The sequence below is a fragment of the Cupressus sempervirens genome, chromosome 5 (assembly GCF_028749045.1).
Source record: "Cupressus sempervirens isolate cs-2001-9-10 chromosome 5, ASM2874904v1, whole genome shotgun sequence".
In the NCBI taxonomy this organism is placed as follows: domain Eukaryota; kingdom Viridiplantae; phylum Streptophyta; class Pinopsida; order Cupressales; family Cupressaceae; genus Cupressus; species Cupressus sempervirens.
The window spans coordinates 106769210-106774053 of record NC_143122.1 but is presented as its reverse complement, the minus strand read 5'-3'; positions in this window follow the sequence as shown (position 1 = coordinate 106774053).

Sequence of the window (4844 nt, the reverse complement as noted above, 5' to 3'; positions counted from 1 at the left end):
GAGTTAACTCCTTTTTCTACTCAAATTGAATCTATTAACTCCTTATTTTACTCAAATTAAATCTGTTAACTCCCTTTAATTCAGAAATCTCCCTTTATGACTGAACTTCACCTTTAATCTTAACCATTGATTGAAATCGATCTCAACCGTTGATGAATTCCAAGAAAGTCTATTTAAGAGACCCTCATCTCTTCGTTTTGAAAGGCTGAATGAGAATTTGCATCGAATTGTTGCTAGAATTCATACTCACATTTGCTCATATTCACATACGCAAAGATCAAGTTTGACCAAAAGTTGACTAGATTTAACCACGATTGACTTGAGTTGACTAGATTCAAAAAGAATTTTGAAATAATTAAACAAAATTATTTAATTAAATGGAGTACTTCCTTCTAATTAATTAAAGAAAATTATTTAATTAAATGAGAAGCCATTCCTAATTAATTAAATGAAGTTATTTAATTAAATAAGAAAAGTGTCTCTAACTAATTAAAGATTATTTAATTAAATAGAAAAAGTAACTATGAGAGCATATCTCATTTTATTAAATTAAATATCTCAACAAAATCTCTTTTCAGTTCAAAAAGTGAAAGTTTCATTTCACTATTGATAAAAAATGAGTTCAATCAGTTAACTCTTTTTTCTACTCAAATTGAATCAGTTAACTCTTTATTTTACTCAAATTAAATATGTTAACTTCCTTTAATTTGAACATCTTCCTTTATGATTAAACTTCACCTTTAATCCTAATGGTGATTGAAATCGATCTCAACCATTGATGAATTTTAGGAAAGTCTATTTAATAGACCCTCATCTCTTCATTTTCAAAGTTTGAATGAGAATTTGCATCGAATTGTTGCTGGAATTCATACTCACATTTGCTCATATTCACATATGCAAAGATCAATTTTGACCAAAAGTTGACCAAATTTAACCACGGTTGACTAGTTTCGAAAAAAATTTGAAATAATTCAATAAAATTATTCAATTAAATGAGAAGCCATTCCTAATTAATTAAATGAAGTTATTTAATTAAATAAAAGATGTGTCTCTAATTAATTAAAGAATATTTAATTAAATAGAAAAAGTAATTATGAGAGCATATCTCATTATATTAAATTAAATATCTCAACAAAATCTCTCTTCAGATGAAAAAGGGAAATTTTCAATTCACTATTCATAAAAAATAGTTAAATCAGCTAACTCCATTTTCTACTCAAATTGAATCAGTTAACTCCTTATTTTACTCAAATTAAATCTTTTAATTCCCTTTAATTTGGAAATCTCCCTTTATGACTGAACTTCATCTTTAATCCTGACCATTGATTAAAATCGATCTCAACCGTTGATGAATTCCATGAAAGTCTATTTAAGAGACCCTCATCTCTTCATTTTGAAAGGCTGAATGAGAATTTGCATCGAATTGTTGCTGAAATTCATACTCACATTTGCTCATATTCACATACGCAAAGATCAAGTTTGACCAAAAGGTGACTAGATTTAACCACAGTTGACTAGTTTCGAAAAGAATTTTGAAATAATTAAATAAAATTATTTAATTAAATGGAGTACTTACTTCTAATTAATTAAACAAAGTTATTTAATTAAATGAGAAGTCATTCTTAATTAATTAAATGAAATTATTTAATTCAATAAGAATAGTGTCTATAATTAATTAAAGATTATTTAATTAAATAGAAAAAGTAATTTTGAGAGCATATCTCATTTTATTAAATTAAATATCTTAACAAAATCTCTATTCAGTTCAAAAAAGGAAATTTCCAGTTCAATATTGATCAAAAATGAGTTAAATTAGTGAACTCCTTTTTCTACTCAAATTGAATCAGTTAACTCCTTATTTTACTCAAATTAAATCTGTTAACTCCCTTTAATTTGGAAATCTCCCCTTATGATTGAACTTCACCTTTAATCCTGACTGTTGATTGAAATTGATCTCAACCGTTGATGAATTGCAAGAAAGTCTATTTAAGAGACCCTCATCCCTTCGATTTGAAAGGTTGAATGACAATTTGCATTGAATTGTTGCTGGAATTCATACTAACATTTGCTCATATTCACATATGCAAAGATCAAGTTTGACCAAAAGTTGACCACATTTAGCCACAGTTAACTTGAGTTGACTAGTTTCGAATTTTTTTTTGAAATAATTAAATGAAATTATTTAATTAAATGGAGTGATTACTTCTAATTAATTAAACAAAGTTATTTAAGTAAATTAGAACCCATTCCTAATTAGTTAAATGAAGTTATTTAATTAAATAAGAAAAGTGTCTCTAATTAATTAAAGATTATTTAATTAAATAGAAAAAGTAATTATGAGAGCATATTTCATTTTATTAAATTAAATATCTCAACAAAATATTTCTTCAGTTCAAAAAAGAAAATTTTCAATGCACTATTGATAAAAAATGAGTTAAATCAGTTAACTCCTTTTTCTACTCAAATTGAATCAGTTAACTCCTTATTTTACTCAAATTAAATCTGGTTAACCCCCTTTAATTTGCAAATCTCGCTTTATGACTGAACTTCACCTTTAATCCTGACCGTTGATTGAAATCGATCTGAATCGTTAATGAATTCCAAAAAATTCTGTTTAAGAGACCCTCATCTCTTCGTTTTGAAAGGTTGAATGAGAATTTGAATCAAATTGTTGCTTGAATTCTTACTAACATTTGCTCATATTCACATACGCAAATATCAAATTTGACCAAAAGTTAACCGATTCAACTACAGTTGACTTGAGTTGACTAGTTTCAAATTTTGTTTTGAAAAAATTAAATAAAATTATTTAATTAAATGGAGTACTTACTTCTAATTAATTAAACAAAGTTATTTAATTAAATGAGAAGCCATTCCTAATTAATTAAATGAAGTTATTTAATTAAATAAGAAAAGTGTCTCTGATTAATTAAAGATTATTTAATTAAATAGAAAAAGTAATTATGAGAGCATGTCTCATTTTATTAAATTAAATATCTCAACAAAATCTCTCTTCAGTTCAAAAAGGAAAATTTCCAGTTCACTATTGATCAAAAATGAGTTAAATCAGTTAACTCCTTTTTCTACTCAAATTGAATCAGTTAACTACTTATTTTACTCAAATTAAATTTGTTAACTCCCTCTAATTTGGAAATCTCCCTCTATGACTAAACTTCACCTTTAATCCTGACCGTTGATTGAAATTGATCTCAACCGTTGATGAATTTCAGGAAAGTCTATTTAACAGACCCTCATCTCTTCATTTTGAAAGGTTGAATGAGAATTTGCATCGAATTGTTGCCAGAATTCATACTCACATTTTCTTATATTCACATACGCAAAGATCAAATTTGACCAAAAGTTGACCAGATTTAACCACAGTTGACTTGAGTTGACTAGTTTCGAAAAGAATTTTGAATTAATTAAATGAAATTATTTTATTAATTGGAGTACTTACTTCTAATTAATTAAACAAAGTTATTTAATTAAATGAGAAGCCATTCCTAATTAATTAAATGAAGTTATTTAATTAAATAAGAAAAGTCTCTCTAATTAATTAAAGATTATTTAATTAAATAGAAAAAGTAATTATGAGAGCATATCTCATTTTATTAAATTAAATATCTCAACAAAATCTCTCTTCAGTTCAAAAAGGGAAATTTTCAGTTCACTATTGATCAAAAATGAGTTAAATCAGTTAACTTCTTTGTCTACTCAAATTGAATCAGTTAACTCCTTATTTTACTGAAATTAAATCTATTAACGCCCTTTAATTTTGAAATCTCCCTTTATGACTGAACCTCACCTTTAATCCTGACTGTTGATTGAAATCGATCTCAACCGTTGATGAATTCTAAGAAAGTCTTTTTAAGAGACCCTCATCTCTTCGTTTTGAAAGGTTGAATGAGAATTTGCATCGAATTGTTGCTGGAATTCATACTCACATTTTCTCATATTCACATACGCAAAGATCAATTTTGACCAAAAGTTGACTAGATTTAACTACAGTTGACCTGAGTTGTCTAGTTTCGAAAAGAATTTTGAAATAATTAAATAAAATTATTTAATTAAATGGAGTACTTACTTCTAATTAATTAAACAAAGTTATTTAATTAAATGAGAAGCCATTCCCAATTAATTAAATAATAAAAGTTTCTCTAATTAAATAAAGATTATTTAATTAAATATAAAAAGTGATTATGAGAGCATATCTCATTTTATTAAATTAAATATCTCAACAAAATCTCTCTTCAGCTCAAAAAGTGAAATTTTCAGTTCACTATTGATAAAAAATGAGTTAAATCAGTTAACTCCTTTTTCTACTCAAATTGAATCTGTTAACTCCTTATCTTACTCAAATTAAATCTGTTAACTCCCTTTAATTTGCAAATCTCCCTTTATGACTGAACTTCACCTTTAATCTTGACCGTGGATTGAAATCGATCTCAACCATTGATGAATTCTAGGAAAGTCTATTTAAGAGACCCTCATCTCTTTGTTTTGAAAGGTTGAATGAGAATTTGCATTGAATTATTGCTGGAATTCATACTCACATTTGCTCATATTCACATACGCAAAGATCAAGTTTGACCAAAAGTTGACCAGTTTTAACCATGGTTGACTTGAGTTGACTAGTTTCGAAAAGAATTTTGAAAAAATTAAACAAAATTATTTAATTAAATAGAGTACTTACTTCTAATTAATTAAACAAAGTTATTTAATTAAATGAGAAGCCATTCCTAAGTAATTAAATGAAGTTATTTAATTAAATAAGAAAATTGTCTCTAATTAATTAAAGATTATTTAATTAAATAGAAAAAGTAATTATGAGAGCATATCCCATT